At 39.9% G+C, this 17,876-nt stretch overlaps 1 protein-coding gene across 5 annotated transcripts in view; it reads left to right on the plus strand.

Annotated features, from left to right (window-relative positions):
• The window catches only part of LOC126282042 (fat-like cadherin-related tumor suppressor homolog), a 1,587,586-nt gene that overhangs the window by 1,443,356 nt on the left and 126,354 nt on the right, over window positions 1-17,876 (plus strand). The window lies entirely within an intron of this gene.

Consider the following 17,876-nt stretch of genomic DNA (forward strand, 5'->3'; position numbering starts at 1 on the left):
GAGTTCGAAGTATAGAGTGTACTTCAATGTGAGATGCTCATAATAATTTCAACAACGAAACTCTGTCTTGAAATCTGGCAGAAAACTCAAAAGAGATTCTTGTCACACATAAAGCACACCATGGACAAGACGCAATCAATACCTTCACTGCGCGATAGCAACAGTGAAGTCACTGATGACAGTGCCACCAAAGCAGAATTATTAAAGCATGGTTTTCTGAAACTCCTTCACCAAAGAACAGGAAGTAAATATTCCCAAATTCCAATCAAGAACGACTGCAAAGTTGAGAAACATAGAAGAAAAGCAGCTTAAATCACTTAATAAAGGCTAGGCTTCTAGTCCACATGGTATACTAGTCAGGTTCCTTCCACAGTATGCAGATGCAATAGCTCCATATTTAGCAAATTATATACAACCGCTCGCTCACAGAAAGTTCCGTACCTAAAGACTCAAACATTGCTCAAGTCACACCAATACCCAAAAAGAGAAATAGGAGTAATCCGCTGAATTACAGGCCCATATCACTAACATTGATTTGCAGTAGGGTTTTGGAACATATGCTGTATTCGAACATTATGAAGTACCTCAAAGAAAACGATTTATTGACACACAGTCAGCACGAATTCAGAAAATATTGTTCTTGCGGAACACAACTAGCTCTTTATATTCATGAAGTAATGAGTCCTATTGACAGGGGATGTCAAATTGACTCCATACTTTTAGATTTTCAGAAGGCTTTGGACACCGTTCCTCACAAGCGTCTTGTAACCAAACTGTTTGCCTATGGAATATTGCTTCAGTTGTGTGATTGGATTTGTGATTTCCCGTCAGAATGGCCACAGTTCGTAGTAATATATGGAATGTAATCGAGTAAAATAGAAGTAATATCTGGCGTTCCCCAAAGAAGAGTTATAGGCCCTCTATTGTTCCTGATATACAGGGTGATTCAAAAAGAATACCACAACTTTAAAAATGTGTATTTAATGAAAGAAACATAATATAACCTTCTGTTATACATCATTACAAAGAGTATTTAAAAAGGTTTTTTTTCACTCAAAAACAAGTTCAGAGATGTTCACTATGGCCCCCTCCAGACACTCGAGCAATATCAACCCGATACTCTAACTCGTTCCACACTCTCTGTAGCATAACAATTTGGATAGCTGCTGTTATTTCTCGTTTCAAATCATCAATGGTGGCTGGGAGAGGTGGCCAAAACACCATATCCTTAACATATCCCCATAAGAAAAAATTGCAGGGGGTAAGATCAGGGCTTCTTGGAGGCCAGTGATGAAGTGCTCTGTCACGGGCTGCCTGGCGACCGATCCATCGCCTCGGGTAGTTGACGTTCAGGTTCTCCATACAATTGATTGTGGAATTTGCAGCTCTGCTAGCTCTGCGAGTCAATTTTCCTGGGCTGTGAACAAATGCTTGCTGGATGCGTGCTACATTTTCATCACTCGTTCTCGGCCGTCCAGGATTTTTCCCTTTGCACAAACACCCATTCTCTGTAAACTGTTTATACCAACGTTTAATACACTACCTATCAGGAGGTTTAACACCATACTTTGTTCGAAATGCACGCTGAACAACTGTCGTCGATTCACTCCTGCTGTACTCAGTAACACAAAGAGCTTTCTGTTGAGCGGTCGCCATCTTAGCATCAACTGACACTGACGCCTAGTCAACAGCGCCTCAAGCAAACAAATGTACAACTAAATGAAACTTTATAGCTCCCGTAATTCGCCGACAGATAGTGCATAGCTCTGCCTTTCGTTGTTGCAGAGTTTTAAATTCCTAAAGTTATGGTGTTCTTTTTGAATCACCCTGTATATTAACGACATAGGAGACAATCTGAGTAGCCCTCTTAGATCATTTGCAGATGATGCTGTCATTTACCATTCTGTAAAGTGATCAGATGACCAAAATGAATTGCGAAATAATTTAGGTAAGATATCTGTATGGTGCGAAAAGTGGCTGTTGACCCTGAATAAAGAAAAGTGTGAAGTTATTCACATGAGTACTAAAAAAATCCACTAAATTTTGATCACACAATAAGTCACACAAATCTGAAGGCTGTAAATTCAACTAAATACTTAGGGATTACAATTACAAATAACCTTAGTTGGAACAATCACATAAATAATATTGTAGCATAGAAGAAACCAAAGACTGTGATTCATTGGCCGAGAACTTGGAAGTTGCAACACATCTACTAAAGAGACTGCTTACACTACACTTGTCTGCCCTATTCTGGAGTATTGCTGTGCAGAGTGGGATCTGCATCAGGTGAGACTGGCAGATAATATTGAAAAAGTTCAAAGAAGGGCGGCTAGTTTTGTATTATCGTAAAATTGAGGGAGGGGGGGATAGTGCCACAGACATGATACGTGAATTGGAGTGGCAATCAAAACAAAGGTGTTTTTCGTTGGGACAGGATCTTCTCATGTTTTCTCCTTAGAGTGTAAAAGCATTCTGTTGGAAACCACCTACATAGGGAAAAATGATCATCATGATGAAATAAGAGAAATTACTACTCACACAGAAAGATTTACGTACTCGTTTTTCCTGCATGCTGTTTGAGAGTGGAACGAGGGACAGATAGCTTGAAGGTGGTTCGTTGCACCCTCTGCTAGGCACTTAATTGTGACTAGCAGAGCAATCACATAGATGTAGATGTAGACGTGGTTGTGTGAGTGATTTGTAAGCAATCTCCTTTGTAGACTGATTGCACTTCCCAAGTATTCTATCAATAAACCAAGTCTACCACCTGCTTTACCCACAACTCAGCCTATGTGATCATTCCATTTCATATCACTACAAAGTATTACACCCAGATATTTTTATGAGATGGCTGATCCCGACAGTGAATTCTTGATATTATAGCCATAGGATACTATGTTTTATTTTTTTGTAAAGTGCTCAGTTTTACATGTTTGAACGTTTAAAGTAAGTTACCATTATTTGCATCACTTTGAAACCTTATCAATATTTGACTGAATATTTATGCAGGTTCTTTCAGTACTTTTATACACTCATGAGCCAAGGAAACTGCGACACCTGCCTAATATCATCATGTAGGGCCCCTGCACACATGCAGAAGCGCCGCAGCATAACATATCATGGACTCAGCTAATGTTTGAAGTAGTGCCAAAGGGAATTGATACAATGAATCCTGCAGGGCTGTCCATAAATCCATATGAGTACAAGGGAGTGGAGATCTCTTCTGAACAGTATGTCACAAGGCATCCCAGATATGCTCAACAGTGTTCATGTCTGGGAAGTTTGGTGGCCAGCGGAAGTGTTTAAACTGTCATGTTCAATGATTTTCCCCAGTCGTTGTTGGTTCCGTCCTTGCAGGATCTTTTTCTGGCCACAGTGATCTTGGAGATTTAATCTTTTACTGGTTTTCTGATATTCATGGTACGCTCATGAAATGGTCATATGGAAAAAACCCTACTTCATTGCTACCTTGGAGGTGCTGCATCCCATCACTCATGCACCGACTGTAACATCATGTTCAAACTCACTTAAATTTTGATATCCTGCCATTCTAGCAGCAGTAACCAATTTAATATTGTGCCAGCCAGACACTTGTTCTCTTGTATAGGCACTGCCGATCACAATTCTGCCTGTTTACCTGTCTCTGTGTATCAGTATGCATCCATATACCAGTTTCTATGACACGTTATTGTAGATAACTGCATCATCTGCAAAAATTCTGAGGTTACTACGAGGCATGGTTTTTAAGTAAGTACCATTTTGAAATTAAAAAAAGACACGCTAAGATATCTCAATAATTATATTTTTACATGAAAGCCTGTACCTTAATCTACTTTTCTACATAATTTCTGTCAATATTGAGGCACTTGTCATAATGTTGTGCCAGTTTTTTAATACCCTTCTCATAGAAGTCTGCCGCCTGACTTGTTAACCACTTCATCACCACTGTTTTGACTTCATCATCGTGTTGAAGATGCTGACCACCCAGGCGTTTGTTCAAGTGCAGGGCTGTATGGAGGATTATCTAGAGTTTCCCATTGAAAAGATGTGATGAGATCTTTGGTCTGATTCGCCACATGCAGAAGGGCATTGTCTTGCAGCAAAACAATGCCCTTGCTCAACTTCCATGGACTGTTGCTTTGATTCTGGTGTGACTAGGCCACCCATGTTTCATTGTCCATAACAATTTGGCTTAAGAAATCATCACCGTCGTTATGGTACCACTCAAGGAAAGTCAATGCACTGTCTGGTTTTGTGCACATCTGTCAACATTTTCAGTACCCAACGTGCTCACATTTTTCAGTAATTCAAGTGCTCAGTCACAGTGCCATACAAAACACTATGAGAAATGTTAGGAAAGTCATCCCGCAAGGAGGAAATCATAAAGCGTCTGTTTTCTCTCACATTATCGTCCACTCCCTGCACCAAACTTTCATTAACAAATGAAGGACGCCCACCCCATTGTTCATCATGCACATTTTTGTGGCCATCTTTAAATGCTCTCACACATTTTCTTACCATTCTGTCACTCATAATGTTTTCTCCGTAAATTGCTTAGATCTCATGATGTATATCGATCTCTTGTAGGCCTTTAGGACTAATAAATCTTATAACAGCTCGTACTTCACAGTCAGAGGGACTCACAATTATCAGAGGCATCTTAAACACTCAGTAGACAACGTAAACAAGGAAGAATCAGACTGTAATGGCATCAGTGTGTAGATTAATGTACAGGCTTTCATGTAAAAATAAAATTATTGAGATATCTTTGCATGTCTTTTTTTAATTTCAAAATGGTACTTACTTAAAAAACAAGCCTCATATTAATACTATCTGCAAGGTTACCAATATACAATACAAATACCAAGGAATCCAATACACTTCCCTGTGGCAAACCTAAAGGAACTTCTACATCTGACGATGATTCTCCAGCAAGATAACATGCTGTGTCATTACTCCCAAAAAGTTATCACTCCAGTCCCAAATTTCACTTGATACCTCATATGATTGAACTTTATACAATAAGCATAGGTGTGGTACCAAGTCAAATGCTTTTCCAAAATCGAGAAATACTGCAACTACCTGCCTGCCTCAATCCAAACCTTTCAGTATGTCATGTGAGAAAAGTGCAAATTGGATTTCAGATGATTGATATTTTTGAAATCCAGGCTGGTTGACATGGAAAGGTCATTCTATTCAAGATACCTCATTGTGTTTGAGTTTATAATATGTTCTAAGTTTCTACAAAAAACTGATGTCAAGGATATTGGACAGTAGAGTTGTGGATCATTTCTACTACCCTTCTTGTACGCGAGTGTGACCTGTGCTTTTTTCCAAGAACTGGGCACAGTTTTTTGTTCAAGGGATCTATGATAGATTATAGTTAGAAGATTGGCTAACTCGGCTGAAAATTCAGTATAGTATATGATAGGGATTCCACCTAGCCTTGGAGCTTTGTTCAGTTTTATTGATTTCAACTGTTTCTCAACAGCACTGACACTAATACTTATTTCACTCATCTTTTCTACATCTACATCTACATTTATACTCTGCAAGCCACCCAACGGTGTGTGGCAGAGGGAACTTTAAGTGCCACTGTCATTACCTCCCTTTCCTGTTCCAGTCGCGTACGGTTTGCGGGCAGAATGACTGTCTGAAAGCCTCCATGTGCGCTCAAATCTCTCTAATTTTACATTCGTGATCTCCTCGGGAGATATAAGTAGGGGGAAGCAATATATTCGATACCCCATCCAGAAATGTACCCTCTCGAAACCTGGCCAGCAAGCTACACCGCAATGCAGTGTGCCTCCCTTGCAGAGTCTGCCACTTGAGTTTGCTAAATACCTCTGTAACGCTATCACGGTTACCAAATAACCCTGTGGCAAAACGCACCACTCTTCTTTGGATCTTCTCTATCTCCTCCATCAACCCGATCTGGTACGGATCCCACACTGATGAGAAATACTCAAGTATAGGTTGAATGAGTGTTTTGTAAGCCACCTCCTTTGTTGATGGACTACATTTTCTAAGGACTCTCCCAATGAATCTCAACCTGGTACCCGCCTTACCAACAATTAATTTTATATGATCATTCCACTTCAAATCGTTCCATACACATACTCCCAGATGTTTTACAGAAGTAACTGCTACCAGTGTTTGTTCCGCTATCATATAATCATACAATAAAGGATCCTTCTTTCTATGTATTCGCAATACATTACATTTGTCTATGTTAAGGGTCAGTTGCCACTCCCTGCACCAAGTGCCTGTCCGCTGCAGATCTTCCTGCATTTCGCTACAATTTTCTAATGCTGCAACTTCTCTGTATACTACAGCACCATCTGCGAAAAGCCGCATGGAACTTCCGGCACTATCTAATAGGTCATTTATATATATTGTGAAAAGCAATGGTCCCATAACACTCCCCTGTGGCAGGCCACAGGTTACTTTAATGTATGTAGATGTCTCTCCATTGATAACAACATGCTGTGTTCTGTTTGCTAAAAACTCTTCAATCCAGCCACACAGCTGGTCTGATATTCTGAGGCTCTTACTTTGTTTATCAGGCGACAGTGAGGAACTGTATTGAACGCCTTCTGGAAGTCAAGGAAAATAGCATCTACCTGGGAGCCTGTATCTAATATTTTCTGGGTCTCATGAACAAATAAAGCGAGTTGGGTCTCACACGATCACTGTTTCCGGAATCCATGTTGATTCCTACAGAGTAGATTCTGGGTTTCCAAAAATGACATGATACGCGAGCAAAAAACATGTTCTAAAATTCTACAACAGATCGACGTCAGAGATATAGGTGTATAGTTTTGCGCATCTGCTTGACGACCCTTCTTGAAGACTGAGACTACCTGTGCTCTTTTCCAATCATTTGGAACCTTCTGTCCCTCTAAAGACTTGCAGTACACGGTTGTTAAAAGGGGGGACAAGTTCTTTCGCGTACTCCATCTAGAATTGAATTGGCATCCCATCAGGTCCAGTGGACTTTCCTCTGTTGAGTGATTCCAGTTGCTTTTCTATTCCTTGGACACTTATTTCGATGTCAGCCATTTTTTTGTTTGTGCGAGGATTTAGAGAAGGAACTGCAGTGTGGTCTTCCTCTGTGAAACAGCTTTGGAAAAAGGTGTTTAGTATTTCAGCATTATGCATGTCATCCTCTGTTTCAATGCCATCATCATCCCGGAGTGCCTGTATATGCTGTTCCAAGCCACTTTCTGATTTAACATAAGACCAGAACTTCCGAGGATTTTCTGTCAAGTCGGTACATAGAATTTTACATTCGAATTCACTGAAAACTCCACGCATAGCCCTCCTTACGCTAACTTTGACATTGTTTAGCTTCTGTTTGTCTGAGAGGTTTTGGCTGCATTTAAACTTGGAGTGAAGCTCTCTTTGCTTTTGCAGTAGTTTCCTAACTTTGTTGTTGAACCATGGTGGGTTTTTCCCATCCCTCTCTAGTTGTACTAGGATTAAATTGGGAAAATTTTCCTGTGTTTTGTGAAAATTCTTTTGACAGTATTCTGCTACAGTAGTCATTCAAGGCTTCACACATTGCTCTCTTTACAGCCAAACATGATTCATTCAGGATATATCTATCTATAGCCCTAGGCTTTGTTTCATACCTCTTATGCCGTAATCTCTGTTTCATTCGAAATTTCTTTACAGTGAATGTATACCATGGAGGATCCCTCCCATTATGAACTGTTCCACTTGGTACACATCAACCCAGTGCACAGTCAATTATTCTTTTAAACTTGTGTCATACTTCATCTTCATGCTCCTGTCCTGTGCTGAAAGTTTCAAGTTCATCACTGAGATACAACATAAAGATTTTTTTTTAGTCTAGTTTACTAAATGTACATATTTTTCTACTTGTTTTAGTTGTTCTTTGTACTTTGGTAATCACTGTTGCCACAAGTGCATCGTGGTCACTTATACCATTTTCAATATGGACACCATCAGAGAGGACAGGTCAGTTTGTTGCCATTAGATCCAATATATTTTCACTATGTGTTGGGTTCCAAACTACTTGTTCTAGGTAGTTTTCAGAGAAAGCATTTAGTAATGTTTCACAGGGTGTCTTGTCACACCCTCTACTAATAAAACTGCAATTTTCCCAGTTGATTATTGGATGATTAAAGTCTCCACTGATGATTACAGTATGACTGAGGAACTTATGTATAAGTGGACTGAGGTTTTCTCTATAAAGTTTCCTGCTACATCTTGAGATGAGTCTTACAGGTTGTGGAAGGATCCAGTTTTCATTTTATACCCAACGCTGAGACTGAGTCTTGCCCAAAGAATATCACATGCAGCTTCGATTTCTATCTCGGTGGGCATGAGTTTCATGTCCACGGTGACAAATACACCACCTCCATTTCCCTTTTGCCTATCCTTTTGAAATACACTGAAATTTTCCCCAAAAATGTCACTTCTATCAATTTCAGGTTACAACCATCTTTCTGTACCTAGTACACTAAACTCTCGCTAATACACCCTTCAGTAGTTTGGCCTCTCAGTAATCCGGCACATTTTCAGCTTCTAGTCATTCAACCTGAAATGACATCTACAATAATGAAATTTTGTCTGCAATAACGTTGTTAATTAATTACAATGTTCAACCTACCTGTACACTTTGAAACTGTGGCCTTACTTATGGATCATTGTCGTGGCTTCTAAAGGAAAACACATTTGTTAGATCTTAAGCAGTAATTTGAAATTACATATAAACTGAACTAAAGTTTGCAGAAAACCATTGTTGCTGGTAAGAGTGTTGGATGAGCAACTATTTATGACTGAACATCAGTAGACAAGAGGTAATCATAAGCTCACAGGAAAGTTACTATGAAACTGATGAAGGACATAGGAGGAGAGAACATGAGAATTTCTCAAACTGCTGGTGCTGAAGCTTGAGACGTCTTCCTGGAGTACATTATGCAACAGTCAGAAACATGGCAGGACCTATAAAATTATTGTAAAGCCATTGTGTGATAAACCATACTACTGTCGGGTATCATCATCGTGACAACTAAAACTTTGGGAGATGTTTCATAGTGAATGTTGACTGATACTAATATACATGTTCACACTCAAGTAATACGTTTTCTGTAAAAATGAATGTATCTTTTGATTTGATAAATTACAATCCCTATGTGTTTATACTAAATTTTAGACACTCTCAGTAATCTGGCACTTCCGCTAATCTGGCACCCATATGTACAAGGAATAACTGGTTTAGCAAGAGTCTAGTGTATTACGTGAGCTCCACTGCTTTTCAGGAGCATTTCAAACTCTGGCACTTTGTTCCAAATGCTTCAGCAGTTAACCATTAGGATTTTAATACTCTCATCTGTGGCAGGCGTTCCTTTTCATCTTACACCAATACTTCTGGCTTTCCTACAGCTAACATCTTGATTGGATGGGGAGTTGCCTAATCTAAAAGGATCGTTGTGTGTGCTCCACATACAGTCAGCTACCTGAGTAGCAGCTTGTGATGTCTAGTGCACATGTGCCCTTTTAAGGGGGACCTATAGTTCTCAACCCTGTGGCACAAGTCCTGGAAGTCACAGACTAGCTTGTCACAGAACCTTTGAAGTCTCTAGTTCAGTCCTACCTCTCAACTCAGAACCAAAGGGACATGATCATTTTTGGGGACGATGCTGCAAATTGTGAGCATCATTGAAACTCCATGCACAAAGCCTGTTCCTCTGAAATTTAACGTTGGTGCCCAGATGACAAGCATTATTTATTCCAATATGCACCACAGTCTGCAGTTGACTGCACGCTGTTCGTCAGTGACTATCAGAATAGCTTCTTCAGCATGTGGAATGAGGTCCACAGGCATATCCATTGAGTGCACCTGGTGTCCTTTCTTGTCTCTTGCTGTAATTTCCCTAAGGGGTACCATCATTCACCATAGGTTTAAACTGCCAGTGATTAATTGACCCCTACCCATTTACATTTGTCTCCTCTTGACACTGGCCAAGACAGGCTTTCCCAAAACAGGTAAAGTGATTCCCAGTGGCTCAGTTTCAGTGAAAGACAGCACCACAGACTTGTTGGCTTTGAGGATTGGTACAATACCCTGAGTCCTCCCTGGTCCCCATCCACCCTGTACAGGATGCCTAGCTCCACCATTATAATGCCACTCACCCAAGTGGACGAGTAGTGACAGATACCATACATTCTGGGAAGGTCAGCCAAAGACAGTCATCATATGTGTGTATGTATGTGTGTGTGAGCATGCGTGTGCACACGCGCGCACAATTCAGAAGAATGCCTTTTGACCAAAAGCTTACTTGTGTAGCAGTCTTTTTGTTGTACCTGTCTGTTACTCAACATCTCTATAGTGTGATGAGTAGCAATCTATTCTTTTCATAAAATTGTCATTATTCCATCCTGGATTTTCCTTTGTTTGGAATTGGAATAATCTTTAATAGAAGAATAATGTCCATTCTTATGTACATGTCTCCAGCATTATTTATTAATTGAGCCTTCAGACGCTGTTTTAAACAAAGATATTGATGGGTGAGTAATCTCTTTGAGTACAACTTTCTAGTTGGGTTTGCTGCACCAGTGTACAATTTGCTTTCAAAATTGAGCTAAGTTTGTGATTTTTTAAACTGTCAGTAAAATTTTTTCACTGTGATGTAAGATGCACCTAATATAAATACATAGAGAAATACATAGACAACTAATGTATATCCTATAGTTTTATCTGATGGTGAATTTTTATAGTCCCAATTTCTAATTTGATGGTAAATGAATTTTGAAGTTTGACCAGCATGGAATAGGCTTATAACATGAAACTTCCTGGCAGATTAAAACTGTGTTCCGGACTGAGACTCAAACTCGAGATCTTTGCCTTTCGCGGGGCAAGTGCTCTACCCACTGAGTCTCGGTCTGGCACACAGTTTTAATCTGCCAGGAAGTTTCATATCAGCACACACTCTGCTGCAGAGTGAAAATCTCAATCTGGAGGCTTATAACATGTTTCTTAAAACACATTTTATACTTAAATATATTATCTCAGAATGATTAGTCATTGTAATTCTGGAGTACTGAATAGGCTTTATAAATGTAATCTTTGTGTAATTGTACAGGACTCTATGCATAATGCACATCTATTGTACGTATGAAAATTTTTTATGTTGCATTGTGTGCAGCCATTGCATGCACTTCATGTATAATTTGTTCTCCTTCGAGAGCAGGTGCCTCGAGATTGGTCTGAATTTGGCTGATATTGAGAGTCTAAGAAAATAATGAATATAGCTGTGCACAATATGATACAGTTCCTAACATCAAAATATCTCATATGTGCTGCACACATACCAACACTTGTCACAAACTGTGCTGCATGCAGTGTGGCTGTGAGTTGTCAATAAAAATCAACCAATAGAAATTATTACTTAATATTTATCATTTCTGGAAGTTTCTCAAAATTTCTCATGATTTTAATGGTTCATAAGTTCTGGAATATTAAATGTGTGTATAAATAGCAGCACTCTCCATCCATGAGGTCGCTTTTGTTCTGGCTGTATGTTGATGTCTGTAACAAACATGTTTTCAGTGATAAGTGTTGTACTTCAGTGACATTATTGGGAAACAACAGTCCTACATATAGAATGTTTGGCCCTGTACCATGCCATGAAACTCAGTATGACAGAAACTGATAAAATCACACATTTGATGAAAGGAGTCACAGGAAGTTTGTACGAAGTGCTTCTTTTAAAGAGAGTCACAACAACAGAGGAATTCATCAAGTGGTGCCAGCGACAGTCATAAGGTGGTCAAGGAGAACTGTGGCTCAATAAATGTTATGAGCAGCCACATCTCATCCCTGAAGGTATGTTCATAAGGATAGCTGAACCAGTCCAGGAAATGCAGCTTAAGCCATCAATGAAGATTCATTCTCCACTTCAAACTGCCAATAGAATCTGGCCTGACCAATGAATAACATTGGTGAGTGTTAGCCATTCTGTGCCAATGTTCAGATGCTTTTCAATCCAGAGGTGGAAAAAAACAGATCAAATGGCCCAGTGTAAAGTATTGTTTCAGCACTGTCTAATATGTCAACAATAACTAATTTTTGAAAGATTAATGTAAAATGATAGATAAAAAATCTATTTATCAAGCAGCAGCAGAAGCACACTCATATAAAAGGTATTAAAAGTTTGCAAGCTTTCAGAGCCAGTGGTTCCTTCTTCTGGCAGAAGGGTTGAAGGGGAAGAAAGACTCCTTTTCGTTTACCCCTCTTCCTTCCCCTTCAACTCTCCTGCCAGAAGAAGGAGCCACTGGCTCCAAAGGCTGCCTTTAATACCTTTTATGTATGAGTTCTCCTAGCACTGCTTGGTGAGCAAATTTTTTATCTATCCAATTACGTTATGTTTCAACACCAGAGATCATCCACCGGTTGGCCAATGCTCATGCACGGTGTCACCAGCTGAATGACAAATAAGCCAGGGTGATGCAGGGGAGATGCTGCAAAATGATATCATTCAACTTCCAGAGAGTCCTGGACCTGTCACATGTTATGGGGTGTCTGTATTGACTACAGGCAACTAAACAAAATATGTCAACCCATTATCATTCATTGATGACACTGTGTACTGCTTGAAAAGACAAAAATATTTCTCATCTATGGACATGGTGACAGTCTACTGGCAAATTAAGATTGATGTTGCTGACTGGAAAAAAAAACTGCCTTCATAACTTTTGACAACCTCTATAGGTTCAGAGTTATGCCATTTGGGCTCTAGCCACCTTCAGGCACATGATCGACAGTCTACTTCGACACATTAAATGGGCAATGTTTCTTTGCTGTCTGGATGTCATTGTTGTTTTTTTACAGATATCTGAAGAACATCTAAGCTGCCTGACAGCTGTGTTGAGTGTGTTCACACAGGTCTCCACCTGAGTCCAAGAAGCTGCCTCTTCACTACCTGAGAAATAAATCCTCAGCAAATTTGTGATGTGAGAAGATTTTTCAGAATGTGCCTTCTCTACCAGTGATTCATAAAGGACTTCCATACAAGGCACATTCCATGCAGTAACTATCACAGGGAGACACCAAATTTTCCATGAAAGAAGTGCAACAAAGACCTTGTCTTATCTGCAAGATGACAATAACATTTTCTCCAGTACTAGCATTCTGTGATGAGAATTCAGCAACAGAACTTCACATCCATGCTAGTCCTTAAGGAATAGGTGCACATCTAGCAAAAATTCAGGAAAATGCTGTAAAGGTGATAGCTTATGCTTTCAGATACTCCCCAACTGGTAGAGGAACTAAGCTACAACTGAGAAAGAGTAGCTTGCAATTGTCTGAGCCATCAACAAGTTCCAACCATATTTATTTGACAAATTCATCATTGTGATAGACCACTATTCTCTATGCTGGCTGGTTAGCCTGAAGAATCCATCAGGTTGACTGGCAAGAGAGGCACTAAGGCTTCAGGAATACTACAACTTCACAGTGGTACACAAGAATGGTAGCAAACACAAGGACACTGACTACCCTTCAAGGAAACCTATGCTGGAACACAATAGTGTGCATGAATTATTAGTCATTTCTCCATTAAATGACATTTATGCCGAACAGCTGCTTCAAAGTATGAGGAAGCAATCAAAGGAGAATTTCAGCTAATAAATGGTACATTGTATAAGAGGAAACATGGTTGATATAGCTGAACATCTATCACCAGCTATTGTGAAGTATTTCCACAACACTCCAACATTTTCTCACCTGGTATTTGTGAAAACTCTAGACAGAACCAGACACAGGTATCACTGGCAAGGTGTCTGCTGGTCCATCAGTATTATATGAGTCACTGTAAGGAAGGCCAATGCTAAAAGCATGGTTACTGTTACCTCCTGGGCACCTTGTACCAATTCTGCCTGCAGCAGCACCCTCCCTCCGAACTGAAATTGATCCCGTGGGGAGGTTCCAAAAGGTGACAGATTGGAATTGATGGTTATTAGTCTGCATTGAATACCTCACATAGTGTGGTCTCACCAAAGCTGTGCTGACTGCAGAAGCTTTGGAAATTCAAGGTTCCTTATGGAAGACTTGTTTTTGAAGCATGGATCACCCCTTACGATAATTTCTGACTGTGGAAATTTTTACAGTCACAGCCAGTGTCAAAGGTAATTTCATTTTAAGACCTCACCCACATGATGACAATTGCCTACCATCCACATATAATATTGTCTCACAAAATGCTTTAATAAGATGTTGGCAAATATGCTCTCAATATATGTTGATGTCAGACAGAGAAAGTGGGACACAGTACTGCCCAGCAAAGCAAGACACTTTAGGAATCACACCATTATTTTTTCTCTATTGTTGAGAGGCAAAATAACAATAGATGCATAGTTCTCATTTCAACTGGAGGATACTCAGAATGACCACATGAAACACCTCATTGCCAGGATGGAAGAATCAAGGTAGCTGGCTTGTGTTTGGAACCTGGAACCCCAAGAGAAAGACCACAATTCCTATTATGCCAAGTACCAGATACTGAGAAACAACCTGGGATACTTGGCATGAATTGTTACACCTGTGCAGGAAGTGGGACTATTGGGAAAGCTGCTAAAGCACTACTTTAGGCTGTATTATATCCTTTGAAGGTTTTTTGACACTAATTGGACACTATGCATTAATCTAAGGGTTATGACCATCAAGAAGACAAAAGTGCAGATATGTCACAACCCTTCAATGGGGAGAGCTATTTTCAATGCTTGTCATAATGAAGAGAATGTGACAAAATAACGAGAATGCAAGGCTGTGCTAGCACTGCCATATAGAGGTCCATCGATTAGGTCTAGATCCAGGATGTTGTAGTCATCTCCAACAAGACCTTCTGAAACAGTGGGTCACTGTTTCTCCAGGGGAGGGAGCTGTAACTTGGAAGTTAGTGGTGCTGTCTGGCCTGCTGTGGGTCACCAGTTCAAATGCAAACACGCCAGGAATTATTTGTTATTTAGTATTTGTCATTTCTGGAAGATTTATGAAACTTATGTTTGTAATGTTTTTATCTTCTGGAGTATTGTACGTTTGTGTAAATATCAGCATTCTGGCTGTACATAGGTGTTTGTAATAAACATGCTTTCAGTGCTGATTGCTGCACTTCATTGATGACCTTGCTTTTGGATTTGGACTTGTTATGGTTATGACATGGCATTGTTTGCTGCAAGCTATGCAACACAGCACACTACCTAGGGTTTGAAGCTTCAACATTCAATTTCTTTTAGTACAAAACAGTGGTTTGATCAAGGCATAATGATTTTGAAAATACTGCAGATTGCTGGACTTTTAGGCTATGTAGTACAGTTGACTATCCCATAGATCTGTTTTCTACTGCAAGTACTTCTAAGTACAGCATTATTTTTAAGTAATGGATTTAAATGGGGGACGTCCACAACAAAAAATTAACAAAGCCAAAATTAGTGGAAGTAGGATTATGTGTGAAGTGTTCAGTGAATATGAACTCCAACTTGACAGAAAATCCTAAGAAGTTCTGGTCTTCCATCATTTCAGTTGTAATGCTGTTGCTAATTTTGCTCAACAAATAGCTCCAGTGCAGCTGTATGTGAACAAGCAAGCAAATGTGAAGGTGCTGAGGTGTACTTTCACAAGCAGTCTTGTTTGTACTCCATAAGGCAGCTGAGATGAGCTGCACAATCATGGTGACATTGCAGAAAGGCCATGCAACTACAGATCAGACTGTAGAGTGTTCCACATCACTGAGACATAAGATGATGATCTTTATGTGCCTGGAAGAACTGTATCAGCACAACAAGCTTGCTATTAATCACTATAAATACCATCCAATTCTAGTACAGTTATATGCAGTCTGAGTACAACCTCTGCAAGATTGGGTCCATGCAAGCCTCATTATGGTCCAGCCGGCAGATGATGCCAGTCTGGGCAGCCATCTCCACCAGACCAGTTAATGGTTCTAAGTCTGTGCCTCTGGATGTAGAATGACATAATGGATGAGCCGTCCCCAGGCTACACAGTAGCAACTGATCTCCTGCCATAGAGGGCAGTGATTCACAGTCAGGGAAGTACTGCCATCATCCACCCACACCAGTGAGAGCTTCTAACACTGTAGCAGTGGACACCTATGAGAATTCGCCAAAACATTCATGTCATTTGCGCTGTTCAATCACAGACACATAGTGCTAATTCAGGCATGGGCTACTGAGTATGGTAAACAGTGTCAGCAAAGTAGGACATAGACATCAAATGGCCATCCCATCCCTGTGACCTTCCAACAGCAATGGCACCACTAGTGAACCACACATCTGGAAAAGCTGAAGAAGCATATCCAAAGGCATTGTAGCATTACAGCATTGTAACTCAAGACAATAAAAGATATTATATCTTAGAGTTGAGTTTTCTAGGAACTCATGCCCAGTACCACCACCACTACCACAACCTGCCACTTCATCACATGTACAGTAGCAGCCCCACTTATCCCAGATCTTTACACTATAAACTGATTAAAGCCATCTGTCTAGACACTCTGCGAACATAGTGGCACTGAAACAGAGAATGACACAGAAAAGGTAGAATTACTAAACACCTTTTTGGAAAACTGTTTCACCAAGGAAGATCATACTGTAGCTCCTCCTTTAAGCCTTCTCATGAGTGACAAAATAATACATATCAAAATAAGTAACAAAAGGATAGAAAAGCCACTAATCACACAACAGATGAAAGGCCACTGGAACTGATGGGATACCAATTTGGTTCTACACAGAGCATGTGATAACATGAAAGTGTTCCTAATGATTGGGAAAAAGCATGGTCATTCTCATTTTCAAGAACGGTTGTTAAGCAAGATGCACAAAACTGATATCAGTCTGTTGCAGAATTCTGAAAAATATTTTATGATCACATATTATGCCATTTCTGTATGAACCAACAGGCTTTCTGAAAACTACAATAATGTGAAACCCAGCCCACTCTGTTTGTCCATGAGACTACCGAGACACATTCGATACAGTTCTGCAGGTGCCTAACGAACAAAATATGAGTGTACAGAATATCAGACCAACTACACTGAAGAGTTTCTAGCAAACAGAACACAGCATGTCATTCTTGACAAGAAGTAGTCCTTAAACAAATCTGGGCTTGGCCCAGGGGAGTGTTATAGGACCATAGTTTTTCACAATACATATAAATGACCTAGTAGATAACATCAGAAGGTTAATGAGGCTTTTCATGGATAATGCTTTTGTATACTGAGAAATCGCGATGCTAGAAATTTGTAGCAAACTGCAGGAAGACCTGCAGTGGATAAATGCTTAGTGCAGGGACTCGCAATTTACCTTCGATGCAAACAAATCTTGTATATTGCAAATATTTGGTCATAAAGACCCTTTATTATATGATTACACAACTGCAGAATGATCACTAAAAGCAATTACTGTGTAGAGGAATAAATATCGAGCGATCTGAAGTGGAACGACCACATAAAATTAATCACAAGTGAGGCAGATACCAGACTAAGATTCATTGGAAGAACCCTAAGGAAGTGTAGTCCATCAGCAAAGGAAGTAGCTTACAAGACACTCATTCAGCCAATACTTAAATTCTGATGATCAGTACTGGATCCAGACCAGACAGAACTGATAGAGGAAACAGTGAAGATCCAAAGAAGGGCACAATGTTTCATTACAGGTTCATTTAGCAAGTGCAAAAGTGTCATAGAGATGCCCAGTCATCTCCAGTAGCAGATATGCAAGAGAGGCGTTTTGGATCACAGTAGGTCTACTGTTAAAATTCCGAAAGCATACATTCCTAGCAGAGTCAACCAATATATTGTTTCCTCCTCTGTATAACTTGTGAATAG

This window comes from Schistocerca gregaria, chromosome 7 (assembly GCF_023897955.1).
Source record: "Schistocerca gregaria isolate iqSchGreg1 chromosome 7, iqSchGreg1.2, whole genome shotgun sequence".
NCBI lineage: Eukaryota > Metazoa > Arthropoda > Insecta > Orthoptera > Acrididae > Schistocerca > Schistocerca gregaria.